Raw genomic sequence first — 15744 nt, 5'->3', positions numbered from 1 at the left:
TGAATCTAAAGCTAATGAAATGAATCTGAATTAGAATCTCACAAATTATTCGATTTGAAATTTCGCTCTAATACTCTGTTCGATTGTCACTTTCATTTTTTACCCATCACAAATTATGTACCCCGATTTGTATAGAGAACCTGGTTATAATGGGTGGATTATGTGACAACCCAACGTATTTATTGGTATAGAAAAAAATCTTCCAACTCAGTTGGAGACCCATATGAATCAATTCAATCTTAGATAGAGACAATAGAATCCAAAATACAATTAATGATAGACAAAGATATTTATTGGAATCATATGTTATTTTAGTCTAAATTGTATTAATTCTTCTAACTCTGGGAGCTCAGTGGTGTATAAATTATAATAAGAAGAAACTGGCTGCTCTTTTTGTTTGCAAAGGGTGTGAGTGAGCCTGAAAAACAGAGAGAATCTGTGTTTGGAGAATGATAGAGACGATTTGTAAAGACTATATAAAGAACCTGGCTACGTGCAAGTTTATGCACGATAGAGGCGATTACAAGTCAGGTTGGTGATGATGGTGACAGTCCTGCAACAAGTGATGAGGAAGATGAGAACGCGCTGCCCATTTGTACTTGAAGAATCTCACCGGGGTCTCCACCTTTAGTCTTCAAAGTGTTCCACCCAAATCAAGGCTGCACACCTCCAAATATGATGTGCTCAAAGACGATGTCTCAATCTTCCTCATTTCGCATTTTTATGTGCTCAACAACACACACTGCCGCAGATTTTAGGTGCTGAAATTTCTCTAAAAAGCATACCCCACCGATAAGATAAACAATGTTATCGATACATAAATAAAATAACACCTACAGCTTGAAAAATAAGAATAACAGTACGGATAAAAATTCGATGAAACTTTATACTACTAGTCTACTACAGTACTATAATTTCTTTTAACAATTTACCCTATTATTTAAAGATCCATGTGCTTCTTTTTTAACCTGTGGGAAAACAGGTAGTACTAGTATTTTATTTTCCAATAACATAACCTGTGGCAACGGCTAATAAGAATATAATAAGATTCATCAACTGGAGTACTACTTGCGTACAATTACACCAGATGTGTAGAACAAATGGGAAATTTCCATTATACCAAATCTGCAAAAGCTACAAGATTTCGAGTTCCAACTTCTAATAAACCTTTCTGCATAGAAAGAAAATCAAGAATAGAAGAATCAACACAGACTAAGGTAGGCCAGTTCTTATCTAAGAAACAAACTTCCAGTTCCAGACATTCTCCACCTTCGAACATCCATGAACAAATCCAGCACTTTGTCCGACAACGTTTCCTACAAACAACTGTCAGTTCTTGAAAAAACAAGGGTTCATAAACATCCAGCAGAAAAACAGGCATGCACGCAACACACAAACACGAAAGATGAGAAATACAACTTGATCGTCTAGGCTGCAGAGAACCACAGAGAGGTTCTGTTGTCTCCAACCCTCAAGGGTCTGGGAGTAATTTCATTATGACTACACCAGAAACCCTCGAGGGAGAGAGAACAAAAGCTCCAGTGGTGGAAAACGAGCGAAAGCAAAGCTGCAAAAAACCATGGATTGCTACTTCTCCCCCAATGCCTCCTGGCCAAGTTTCATCACTGGTCACTACCATTCTTTTAGAAACCATTTCTTGAAGAAACTAAGCATGCAAAGGGTCAGAAGCCCTTGAGGGAGAATAGCAATCGTAGCTTTTGAACGATATACCTAATGCATTGTAAGTAAGCTATGGATGAGGGTATAAGCATTATGCAACAACGTAGAAGCCTATTTATAGCCACAAAGTCGAGAGAAATTGCGAAGGCTAGGATAAAAAGTATGGTGGGACCTAAATATCTTAGGTACTAGACATGAATGGCCAAACCAGATTCGTTTGATTCATGACATATTGTTCCTAATCTAAGCAGAAAAAAGATATGGCCCTCAGACACAGAAGTCAACCCTCCAAAGCCAAGAATGAAGCATCTCAGGCATCTATCTCAATTATTAATCGTGTTCGATTCCTTTTGACCCCTTGATCTTGCATGAGTGGATGGATGCAGTTGAAAGAATTTGGATTGAAGCATTCATGTCAATGAGTCATTATATGAATAGAAAACTCTCTTGTTTTTGGATAGGTGTACATATATAATTTGCTTTTACCTACATATGAGAAACTTCTGAGGTGCCGCGTCTCATACTTTTGCCCGCTGTTGAAAGCAACAGATAAGTAGAGTATGGGAATATTAAACAGATCTAAGATCTGAAATCCCATCATGAAAAGATTCAATAATAGTGTGAAATATAGAAAGACAAGCTGTTTTAATTGGTAAATCTGTGTTCTGTCGAATAAATACTGTGTAAATTTGTAATACCTCGTCTGCATGGCACTCACATTCACTCTAGAAAAACTTTTCCTGAACAAACATAACCAACATTGTTAGCACTATAAAGAAAGAAAGAAAGAACGATAAAGTAGGTTATTTTATTTACCTGGTATTCTCCCTTTTTCCAAAATTTTCAGGTCCCCACACTTTCACAAACAAAAAAGATTTATAGTGTTCCTAACAGAGATATCAATAGTAAACTAGTAACACATGAAACACATGGTATTGAGGAATCCATGGAAGTATGTTTGATCTCCATTCAACTAAAGAAGATATATACAGAGCCAAAATAAGCTTTGCTCATCAATTTATGATTTACTATGATTTTTGTACAACAGAATAGCAAAGAGGAAAGAAGGATTATTTGGGGAATTATAAGATGAATAATCACAGTAAATTTTGTTAGGTACTGACAAAAAAAAACATGTTATCAAATTCTGAGGTCCCCCCCATTTGAATTTACTAACACATACACATAGATCATGTGCATTAGTGGTGCCAGATGTACCATATAAACAGAGAAACATTTCATATCTTATTCTGAATGGATGTTACTGTCCACTTTTGATTATAAAGCATATAAAGTAGGGCAACAGAACAAGCAAGTAGAGCAGCCAATGTAGAATTATCTTTTTTTTTTGCAACATCGTATCCATTTTGTGAAGAGCAAATAAAAATGGAAACAGCAATATAAACCATAATCAGCAAATATACTCATCAAGCTAGAGCATCAGACACTGTAGGTGTTACTCTAAAGGAATATATGTTTGTTAGCAACTTAGCGTGGTAATCTGAGTTAGCATGAAATCTCTCACAAACTTCCATATCAAGTACTCCATCAAACATCAACCGGGATGATAGATTGCCCTTTCAAATGCAACTAAAGCATGTATCGAACCATGTCCTCATAAATGAAATTCCACTGGTGATATACTTTCTGCGTCTTTTTAACAGAAGTGCAAATCATATATCCATGTTGTAGTACGACTTTGGCCCATTATAGCATATGGAGAACAATGAGGTGAACATTTACTTTAGAATAAGAATAGTTATATGAACAAGGAAATGTAGCACACTGCAAAATGTGAAAATGCAACAATGCAAAGTAAAAGCATATAGAGTTTCAAAAAGAAGGTAGACTGAAATTTTAAGATCATATGTTTATGTTTAAGAAAAGTAAGATGCATTTTCACATGGATAAGAAGTTCTACATAATACATCTCATAAATAAACTAATTGAAAGAAAGATACAACAAGATCAAAACAAGCAGTGACCGTGTATTAATTCCTTGTATTCTTGAGAAGTACCTTGAGATGGACCTAATAAACCTCATATTTACCAGCGTTCTCTTGGTGTGCCATCTGGGAAAACAGGAGAAAGAACTTTATCATCACTCTTCTTCGTTGCGCCATTAACTCTACCAGCTGGCTTGCTCCTTTCTAAACTAGGCAATGGCTCATCTTGTCCATCATTGAAGTCTGGAGGCACATCGTCTTCATCATCATCGCTCCATTCATCATCATAATCTTCTCATCACCATCTTCATTGCTTCCCACATTGTCAATGTCAGACCACCCATCCCCATCCTCTTCATCTGACATGTCTTCTTGCCCTGTTCCTTCAGCTTCACCTGAGTCAGTCCTACGAACATTTCTCTTGGGGAATCTTGGAACATTAACAAGTGCGCGAAGCTTCTCCTTGATAAGCAGCATCTTGTCTTTATCTAACAACACAGAATCATGATAAGCTTCGTGGAGGAAAACTGAGTCTCTATCCCCCTTGAGTGATATATAGAACATATCCGGATGCCTAATCAACATGCCTCTTAGCTGTTGGGAGAATCTAAATTCCTCCCAAAACTGGGTTAAATGATCCACAAGTGTTCTCTTCTCAAGAGTGAGGCTCAAGATCTCATGAACAACACCACAAGCATGTTTCTCCTTTTCGGGGATACCAGACCTCAAATTCGAAAAATCAGAATAAGGCGAAATGTAAGGCATATCTCTAAACAGAGAAATCCTTCTCATCTCACCTTTCGAAAGACGAAGCCCTTTTGGTAGCTTAACTCTATTGAACCTAGGCACACGATCAATAATCAAATCTCTCTCTTCCGCTTCTCACAGCCTATTCTCGTCTTCACCAATCTCTGCTGCAGACACACAGCGCAGGCCCACGTCCTGTTGCAACAACCTTGAAATACTGTGGGTATCGTTGACATATAGTATCCCTAAACTCCAACGGAAGCCCCAAATCAGTCTTCAAATGAGCAATCTTCTCCAACAGAATCGGCTTATCAATCGACATCATCAACAGTTTCCTCAACTTAATAACCAACAAATCCTCCATTTCATTCCTAATCTTCATCTCCTCGAGGTAAAGTTTCTTGGCCTCAGGAGTCAACTTGAACCGAGGTGAATAAACACCTTCTTCCACAATCTCAAACACAGCCTGAAATTTCTTCAACAACGCGATAAAACGCCTCTTTTTTTTGCAGCCCTAAAGCTTTTCTAAATCTACCCAATTCACGAAGCACCATAATCCCATCCGGCTGACTCATCAAAATCTTCCTAATCTTCAACACCAATTTCAGCTTCTTATCCCATCTGAATCACATTGTCAAACGGAAGCTCCTTCCTCCTGTTCGCAACACCAACTCTGATAACCGGAAAATATTTCCTCGAGTTTGTCCGAGATTCATTATTTCCCGTCAAGACAAAATTCTGAAGTCTTGCTCAAATTTCCACAAGTAGTTGATAAACCGAAATTCGCACACGGTTTACATTTCAGAAGACAAAAAAATGGGACAGCACAAGCTGATGGTGGCAATTTGGGCGAGGAAAGTAAGAATTTAGGCTCCATAATCAATTTGAAACTATCGAGCAGGGAACATATATCAATATATCGCAACAATTAACAGACGAAATTAGCCCCAATCGCATCTATGTGTGATGTGTTCACGAATCAGTCGAGAAGAGATTTGAATTCGTAGAATGACTGACTTAGCTAGGGTTTATCACAAAACCCCTCTTTGAAGATATATATTTCTCATTTTCCATTTTATCTTCATCCGGCAATTGATTGATGGATATGCATATTTCCAAATTTACCCCTGCACTCAAACAAAAAATCTTATGTAAACATAATCCTTCAATAATCTAGAATAAATGATAGAAAACGAATCATAATGTACCAAAGCTAAGTACTTTTGATGTACCACAGCTAAGTACATTTGCATAATTTGTTACTCCCGGTCCCACCCACTTCTTAACATTCTTAATATTTCTTACCCGTAAGAAAATGGAGTAGCTTTTAGAAGTAAAAATTGTTGATTTGAGAAAAGAGCAAAGAAATTAATAAAAGTAAATTATCAAAAAATCATGGAAGATGCTCAAATTCCATCTAACACTTTTCAAATTTTGAAAATTTACACATTAATGTGTCAACTGGTTTAAAAGACATTGGTAAAATGTTGATTCGAATTCAATTACACATTATCGTTTTATCAAATACGGAGTATTATTTTATCCACGTGTTTTAAATTGACTATCATATTAACACATAATATTGTCCCAATTCCTATGCATTTCTCGAAATACAGGTTGTGATGTGGACTTCTCCATTTGATATTTTATAAGATATTATATGTATTTTCCAGAAATTAGAATAACATGAATAAAATGTAGAATCATTAGCCTTTTTGTGGATAAATAACTTCAGATCTTAGTTTTTATCAGTATCAACAATGTTACGTGAACGAAAGATTAAATGTATGGCCAAATATGTGGTATGCAATTTGTCAAAAATATTTGAAGTAATTTAAAGGGGATATCGAGCTTAGAACTCTAGTCTTGAATTTCCATCCAGAATTGATCCAATTTCAATTGTAGGGCTAGGGACAGCAGCGAAGTCATTCTGAGGCGAAGAAGAGGTCGCCTGAGGCACGTGGGTCGCCTCTTCCATGGTGTATGTCTCCAATAGGCCTACTTTCTTCATTCAACCGGTTCTTCCAGTCATCCACGTCCTCTCCAACGCAATGCACGACTTCTTTCTATCCTAAAATTAATTAGGTATTAAAGTGATTTTTTTTAAACTAAAACCTACATGTGAATATCTCAACATAGCACGCATCATGAACGTTCAAGGTGCAAGCGGACACATGTCTTAACTGGCGGGTTTTTGTCAAGGTGCAAGTTGATCTATATAGGGAGGGCGAGATCCCGTGAAGGAGCTAGTGGAAAAGCTGATGAGGGACACAGAGAAAGCCGACGAAAACAAGCTTCCAAACATATGCCCTCGCCATTGGGAGCACAATTTGAGCTCCATTTTTGTGCAAGTAGACACTCTACTGGTAAATTGTGTATTTATGTGAATCAAGATATAGTATTGTTTTAACTTTTAATTCACTCTATAGGATTGTTTAATTGGGGAAATTTGTAGGGAAAATATGGGACTAGAAGCACTGCTGCATTCATTGACGCTCAAAGCCAGATTTTATGAGAGAGTATATTTGGAAGGGGAAGAATGGAAGCAGCACACATTAAATTACCACATCCCAGAAACTGTTAGTATTATTCAACAATGATCACATAATTTAACAACTTTATGATTATAGCATGATTTCTTTTCAAATGTCTTGAGCAAAATTGTTGTGGTAAATTTATGAGCTCTTGGCAATTGGCATAAATCATTTTTTCTGTAACTGCATTGCAATAGAACATTGTACTTCGCTCGTGAATGAAATTTTGATATTTGGTAGAAACGTACACTTTTTTTTTTCCCTTTTTCCTTTCTAGAGGAAGATATCACGTACACAATTTTTACCTGCAAATCTATAATGCCAAAATGTGCGTGGTAAGATTGCTTCACAAAAAATGCGACATAGACGTGTCACAAATTTGGCAGAAAAGCAATTTGTACATTGCATGACTAGATAAAAATCTTAGTTCAGGTACATAAAGAGATGTATCTTCTATATATATGTAAAATACTATTTCTTTAGAATTAATTTTATTGAGGCAATTAACAAGATTATCACATTAATCGGAGAAATTTTAAAAATAATGAAAAATCAACACCCCTTAATCATTGATTAAAATAAAAAGGTCTAATCATATCAAGAAAAATGCAATAAACAATTTGTGATCCAAGAATCTTCACTTGGATGTAAATTCCACCATCATGCAAATTAAATGAAGCATCTATGATATGAGATATATGGAGCCAAATATAGATGAAGTACAACCAAGCCACACTACTTGGAAAACTAAGCTTCGCATTAAGATCTACCATAATAAGCATACACAGTCTCAAAGGTTAGCAAAAAGTAACAAAGTTAATACCATGTTATAAACTACTAATTCATGTCATTAGATCAAATGGGGGAAAACATTGTCCATCAGACAGCAAGCATATAAATATACTTACCCCCTCAGTCAATGACTTCCACTTATCACCACCAGCTTTGCCAACCTAAACACGTTGCATTAACTGTATAAGAAACCGCATGATCTAAACAAGAACATAAACACAACAGTAAAAGGAAGAGTTACTCACAGCAGCAACGGATTTGTTGCTAGGGTGTTTTTCTTTGTATTGCTTCCTAAAATCTTCCCTGTAATCAACAGATAAGACCACATAACAGAGTCTCTTAATATCAATAGATAAATTCAAAACTAGAGCAATTACTAAAAATATTGAACATAGTGGACAAGGGTAGGGTTTAAATACATGAAAACAAAGAAAGCACTTGGAGGCCTTTTTGGCTTGTTTGGGTCCTTTGCAGCTTTCTTCTCCTTCTTTGTCATCTTCACACCAAGCCTAACATCATAATCATAACATTATCACTGCTCTGACAAACAACACACTAAACTGACCTGAGAAAGCAGCGAGCTAGGATTAGGGTTTCAATGAAGAGGGAAATAAGGGTTTGATGAGAAAAGAAGGATTTGTGAAACTATAAAAAGGGGCTGAATTGAGATATCGAGAAGTTCAAATCGCGTTGGCGCAAATAATGGCGGGATCTCCAAATTTTCACCGCCTCAGCGTCTTGGGCTTTAATTTGGATTGACCGCTTTGTAATTTATTTGTAATCATTATTAGCAATTATATAAGCATAAGCAATTAATTTGGGCTGCCCTCTTTGAAATTATTTTGGGCTTTAATGTCTAGATATGTTTCGTACGGATTTAAAAAATTCAATATAGGGTTGTTCGGTTTACAAGATTATAGTATCATATACTTAAATAGTACAGTAGGATTATATTAAAATTGCATATAACAATCAATCCATAACTAAGACTAATCATATACCATAAGATATTAAAATGAGTAATGAGATTAAAGCTCACGAATTTCAATAATAGGAGATAAAATATCAATAAAATGATAAAAAAAAAATTGACAAACTCATAGTTTAGGATGTTTAGGTGGGTGATCAATACAAGTTGTTGAATAATTTGAGGGATAAAGTCCAGGTTTCATCCACTTATTTGTTATTTTTAGAGCTAACGAGTTTGTTGGAGTCTTGATGCAAAAACAGGTCTAAAACAAGCTTAAACGGAGTCAAAGGGACCAATACAGAGATTTTGCCCGCCCGAGCGTTTTCTAGGAGAAGAAAATATCCGCTTGGGCGTTCTGGCGGAAACTGCACGTCAAGAAACAAAGAGTTTGCCTGGTCGAGCGTTTTGAAGTGATCGCGTTTTCCAGAGAAAACGCTTGGTCTTTTGGGCATTTTGGCATTGGCAGATCGCCCAATCGGGCGTTTTAGGCAGACTCTATATTTTGCCTATTTTTCACTCCGGATAAAAAGGGGATCTCATTTCATTTTCGAGCTCTAACTTCCATTATCCACAAAAGTGAGCTGAAACAAGAGATTGAAGGAGAAGGTTTCCCCACCATCAATTCCACCTATATGGAGTTCTAGTTCCATTTCTATCCATGTTTTGTTTTGATTTCTTTGTTTTTCTCTTTGTTTTATCTTTGATTATGAGTTGCTAAGTGTCTAGTTGGGATTTGGAGAAGTTTGATTGGATTGTATGGACTATGGATTGATCTTTGGTTTAATGCTTATCTATCTCATATTGTTGGTTTTGTTGATTGTTAAGCTTTTATTATCTAATTACTTAACTACCAATTGGATACATCTTTTGCTTGATTATTGCCATTGAAAAATGCATGATTAGGATAGATGTTCAATCAACAATTCCGTGCAACCCATGTGATCGAGAAATGCATGTGCTAGGGAGAGGGCTTGAGTCCGTAGAATTAGGGAATCGTTCTCGAAGTGTTGGAAGGAGACTCCGACAATAAAGGTCGATCAACGCGTTAGATGCACTCAAGGTCTAACCAACCATCCCGACTTTCCTAACCACAATTGAGGCACAATAGATGGGCATGACCCGTAGGTGATATCCTTGATCCATTCTAACGGATCCATTTCCCTATCATTTCCCAATTTATGTGAAAATCATATTTTATTTGCTTTATTTAGTTAATTGTCTCTATTTGCTTGTTTGCTCTTTGTTCTTAGTTAAGAAAACTCAAAAACCCCTCTAATTAGTTTAAATAGTGTTTGACATTGCATCATAGTATTCATTCTAGCATTTTAGTCTTCGAGCATCGATAATTTAACTTGTCGCGTGTTACATATCTCGTACACTTGTGGGTGACGCTTTTAATTAATAAATTAGCATGAGTCAATAGTCAATCTGTTATACCATAATAATAATTTTCATGATTTTTTATATCAACATAGTGTATTATAAATATTAACATAGTGACATAAAGTACCAGAAAATATCAATATAGTTTTATTGATATTGTACATGCATTAAGTTGAGATTTTTTTGATACATTTATTGATATAAGATATGCTTATAACATATACGAAAAATTAAAATAAAAATTATAAAATTTTATCATTCGATCATCGTTGGAACATATGCAATTGGGATATTATAAGAATCCATATGAAATTACCTTTAGTTTGAAATAATTTTTACTAAAAATAATTTAAATTGAGAGAGATACATAAATTTAAAGTTTAAAGATGATTTTGTGAAGAGAGAGAAAGTGATTGGTTTTAACTACCATATACTATAAGAATTGACATTAATATCTTTTAAGTTTATTTAATAATTTTTTTAATTTTAAATATAATTTATGATTATTGCAATCACTAGATCTCCTAATCTAATAGTTAAGATTTGGTCTTAATTTGGGGTTGCTAATTAGTTAGCATTTGATCATAGTATTATATTTGGTTCATAAGAATGAATCCCACAACTTAATTTTATGTGAATAATCATGTAATAATTAGTCATTTCCGCCAACTAAAACAATCTCACAACTTAGTCTTAAATGGATTATCACATAATAATTAGTCATGACAACTGAACAGTAGCTATGAAAATGAATTACCCTTTGGTGGATGGAGTTTCTAGGAATGTGTATACGGTCATCCAGTTATCAGTTATGATAAACGTACTAATAATGTTGATTATCGGCAACGCACAAACAATTATGCTTCTGTGATTTATAGCAGTATAATTCATTCTTCATGAACCTAAAATTCAGTAACAAAAGTTGAAATGCCTTACTCCCTCTGTCCCAAGGAAGATGATCCCTTCCTTGGGCGGCATGGGATTTTATGTAATTTTATTTTGAGTGTAAAGTGGAGAGAGTAAACTAAAAGAGATGGAATAAAGTATAGATAAATGTGTTTTCATTTTAAGTAATTGGTCACTTTGGTTGGGACAAACCAAAAATAAAAAGTGAATTATCCTCGGTAAGACAGAAGTAGTAGATATTAGGTAGATTTATCTAAAGCTATTAATATACTCAAAATTTGAGGTATATCGGTATAGCGTTAGAAACTAGTTTAACGTACAATGTCGCATTCCCAGTCTTAGTTCAAATGCAAAATAGATTCCTCCAAATGGAGTTGATATTCACTTATTCTAGCATTAAAAAATTGCATAATGAATTTAGATTTATAGAATTCACAAATGATTGTATATATAGACTCTGGTAGGGCATTTATAGGTTGATGTTACCGTGATGCTTATTATTGCGAACTACTACTTAGTTTATTTCGCCTCCCTAGCTTGTACTATAGTGAACTATGTGGATGGATACAATGAAGCAATATGAGGTAATAGATTGTTTGAATCAAAGCAGCATTGAATTTGAAGCTGGAGATGAAAATTATAGCCGTTGGGAATCAAATGCAACTCAAAGGGGCAGCTGACTTTTTGAGCATCATTAACTATGCCCGATCCAAGTCTCAAATCCCATCCACATCATCATTCTTTTATTTTTCTGCGTCAGGCCACAACTTCTATAACCCTGTAGGCTCGAACTATTAAATTGCACTATTCACTACTACAAACTATTTTACTTATAAAAATAGAAAATGTTGAGCAATTATAACATGAGAAATTCATAATTTATTCAAAAATTGAAAATTAAAAACACGGAAACTTAAAATTAAATAAAACATTAAAACATAAAATCAATGCTGGAAAACGTTGGAGCATGTCCAAATTTCTTCAATTATATCCGTTTGGAGACAAGTGTGTGCTTCTTCTTCACGCATCTCAGTTGAACAGGCCATGAGCCGCTCCTTTCACTATACCCCGTCGTGCTTAGAGGACTCTAAATGCACGCTCCATATCTGAGCCGCCTCTTGCTTTTGGGCGAACAACGACCTCTTCGGCGTTTTCGGACCTGTGATAGTCTTCACGAACACGGGCCATCATGGGTAGATCTCATCAGCCAGATAGTATGCCACACTGTGTCGGCGGTGGTTGGCCGTGAACTCTACGTTTCGGCGCTCGCCCGACAGACAGATTGTTGAACACTAGAGACTCGTTCAACACATTGAGTATGTTGTTAGACCCAGCGACACCAAAGTAGGCATGCCAGATCTACAATCGTTGGTCGGCAACGGCCTCCAACACGATCGTCGGATGTGTGCCCTTGTGCCCGCTAGTGTATTGTCATCTCCATACCGTTGGACAATTTTTCCATCCAGTGCACACAGTCGATGCTGCCCAGCATCTCGGGGAAGCCGAGGACCCGCCCATGCATGTTTACCAACCTCCGGGTGTCGTCGGTCGTTGGCTTTCTCAAGTATGTATCCTTGAATGCTTGATGATTGTCCGACAGAATTTAGCTAGACACTCTTGTCCATTCTGCTCGCGTACATGGAGATGCACGTCGAAAATATCTGAAGTAGTCCGTAAGTGAGTTTACGTATGATAGATGTGCATTTTTGCAAAGTCGATATACTTTGCCGGCCAACAACATCGGTGGTTTGCTTGAAATATGTTGGTGGTTCCGGGATTACAAGAGATAAATACTTGTCAGGCGTAATACAACCCAAAAGAAGGAATACAGGATGTGAAACTGAAACTAAATTACAATGTAAGATTCGAAACTATAAACCGTGAAAGTAAGGAAATAGCCGAGTCGAGGAGGTCTCTTTCGCAAAACGAGATACATCCCGGTAGTGCTCTTCGGATTGACGTTTTGTCCCCAAAGATAAAACGGCTACCTCTTGTTTGATGCAACACCGCAATTGAAACGAGCTCTGGGGACTGGAATAAGGCGAGGGCAGAGCTTTCGACAGAAACTTATGCAGAGAGGCATAGAGCTTATGATGCTTGTGTTTGTTGCTTGTCTGATGTTTCTAGTATGTTAGAATGCTAGAATGATTAGCCTATTTATAGGCTCCATCCACCTGCAGGGGTCAACAGCCTTGATGGTTGTCATCATGGATCATGAAGACAGATTATATAACTGTCGGGTGTTACAAAATGTTACGGATTTCGAATCCCGGATGTATCTAGACATGTACATCCTAAAGTGAGTGTAGCCAGCTTGATGATCAGTTCACTGGTTACGTCGCTAGGCTTCGCCTGCTTCAGTGGATCAACTTAATCAAGTCTGCAATCAACTTGATCAGTTCACTGGTATGTGCCAGCTCCAGCCTGTTCACCTCGCTAGACTTCGCTAGCTTGAACAGGTCACCTGGACTTCCGCCAGCTTGATCATGGATGTTCTCTGACTTGATCATGGATGTTCTCTGACTTGATCAGGTCGTTGGTCCAAAAAGTAATACCTTGGCACCCGAGAGCCCAAAGACCAATTGCCAAGATCCAAGTCCACGGACACGGGCGTGATGCGGCTCGGCGGGCGAGCGGTGGCGGCTTGCGCGTGCGCGCGCGTGTGGGCTCTTTAGCCCAACTTGGTCCCCTAGAATTTATTAAGTGTAGTAGAACACTTAATTCATACACCTCAAAAGAGGCTCTCACTTCCAATGTGGGACAACTAACACTTAGTTGATTGCTCCCTACATTCAAACTTAGATAAAGCTCAATCTTGCCCAACTTTAATCCACTATTTCTCACTCACCGGGAATCGGATTTGAGAAAGTGAATATACCACGATCATCTACGCGGAACGTAGACCGACGCTGTAGCATTTAATTTCAAAGAATTAAATGTCTCGTCATATTTATTATTCGGTCAAAGTCCATTGACTAGGCACATTCAATCCATGATTCCAACAAAATACGAGTCACGAGCTACAACTGCGTTGACGATAAGCAGGAATAAAGGCTTCCGCATCCGGAACCGACAGCGGAACATCTGAATATCTGATTACTCCATCGAGGATCTCTAGAGAAATAATATGTGAATAGTAGCAAATGAGTTTGTTCAAGGTCTCGGTGGATATACTCCGTCTGTGGTACGCGAAAATGTTGTTCATTCCACGCTTGAATAGCTTGGTAGCGAGCAACCTCGTTGTTTATTTCCTCTTGGATTGCGGGCATCGCCCCTCTAACATTCTGATAATGTCAGCTTCAATTGCTCTTTGATCAGGTTGAGGAGGCATTTTGACGGATGTATTTGAGTGATTTAGTTTGAGAGGGAGAGAAATGAAGTAGAATAGAAATAAAAATGGTGTGGAATTAGATGGTATTTAATGGAAAAAAATTTGAATTTTAAAAAAATATGTATATATTCAAAATTACGGCCCGGGTCCGGCCCAAACCCCCTCCAACGCTGGACCGGACCACAACCAGGCCCGGCCCAGACCCGCCCCCCTCCAACGTTGTCCCGGCCCGTAGTGTTAACGATGCTCTTATAGTCGTTGGAAGGTAAAAGCTGTTATAACTGATTGTGGATTTTGAGCTTCACTTACAACTGTTTTTGCTTCTTCATCCGATCAGTTGGCATACATAGATATATGTGTGGCTATTAATATTGTGGATGTACAAGAGAGTTGATAGCAGAAAAAAGGATTCAACCGGGAAAGAAGTAGTCTTCTATTGAGTTTTGTTGAGAGCTATTATTCATGCATAATCCTATTTCACTCAAGCAGCTGCTAGCAACAAGCTAGACCTAAAGTTATGCCTACAGTTAGATTCAAAACCTTCGTGTAAGAGGTATAATGAATAAGTCTCAGTGAATAGGAATATTCCTAGGCAGGAATACAAGTTCCAAATTGATTTTAGAGTACTATAAAATCGTGTTGTAATTGGCGTTCTATATAAATTAATATTGTATTATAATTAAAATTTAAATCTTGTAAATCAAGCGTTTGATATAAAATTGTATTCTAATTCCAAATTTTTTGTTTGATTATATCAAAAGATTAAACTATACTCCCTCTGTCCCAGAAAATTTGTCTCATTTTTCCATTTCGATCCGTCCCACATAATTTGTCTCATTTCACTTTTTACCATTTTTTGTAGTGGACCCTCATATTTCACTTATTCATTCCTACTCACATTTTATTATAAACTAAGTATGACTCACATTCCACTAACATTTTCAACTCACTTTTCATTACATTTCTTAAAATTCGTGCCCGATCAAAGTGAGACGAATTATTTGGGACGGAGGGAGTGTTTGGCATTGACTTTTAATTCAATATTTTCTTAATTTCTACATATATTTCGTCTATGAGGTGTATCAATTGTTAACGACAACTAATTTAAGACCATAGAATTTCTAGAAATTGTCATGTGTAATTCATTTTATTATTATTTAAATTTAAAAAGATAAGAAGAATTATCAAATTTAGGATTTTGGACTAACTGTCAGTATAGTGTATAAAAAATATCAATGTGATTCCTTGAATATGTGAACACAATTTAACATTGACATTGTATCTGTACTATGTTGAGAAATACATATTATAATAACTATGTTGTTGACATTAAATTGTTTCTCAAAAATACAAAAATTCAATAAATTTTTTCAAATTGACATCAGAACATATGCAAGTGAGATCTTGTTAGAATCATAAAATTACCTTTAATCATCCGAACCAAACAGTTTATTT

The 15744-nt window shown here is 36.5% G+C and overlaps 1 long non-coding RNA gene and 2 pseudogenes across 7 annotated transcripts; 1 reads left to right on the top strand and 2 right to left on the bottom strand.

Moving 5' to 3' along the window:
• Positions 1–127: 127 nt before the first annotated feature.
• On the bottom strand, positions 128–2834 carry LOC125222220. 7 transcript variants are annotated; one of them, XR_007176491.1, is made up of 6 exons: positions 2497–2834; positions 2379–2420; positions 2167–2213; positions 626–1316; positions 486–553; positions 128–418 (listed from the first exon to the last, which is right to left on the bottom strand). It is a non-coding gene; the product is annotated as an uncharacterized LOC125222220 (long non-coding RNA). The 7 variants fall into 7 exon arrangements; XR_007176494.1 differs by having other exon boundaries at positions 128–553; positions 626–772; positions 1121–1316; XR_007176492.1 differs by having other exon boundaries at positions 128–553; positions 2167–2266.
• A 716-nt stretch (positions 2835–3550) lies between these two features.
• LOC125222218 lies at positions 3551–5403 on the bottom strand (annotated as a pseudogene).
• Positions 5404–6349: 946 nt separating this feature from the next.
• On the top strand, positions 6350–6973 carry LOC125220436 (annotated as a pseudogene).
• Positions 6974–15744: the final 8771 nt, after the last annotated feature.

This window comes from Salvia hispanica, chromosome 4 (assembly GCF_023119035.1).
Source record: "Salvia hispanica cultivar TCC Black 2014 chromosome 4, UniMelb_Shisp_WGS_1.0, whole genome shotgun sequence".
Lineage (NCBI taxonomy): Eukaryota > Viridiplantae > Streptophyta > Magnoliopsida > Lamiales > Lamiaceae > Salvia > Salvia hispanica.
Note: the sequence above shows the minus strand (reverse complement) of the source record. Positions and strands in the feature narration are given on the sequence as shown.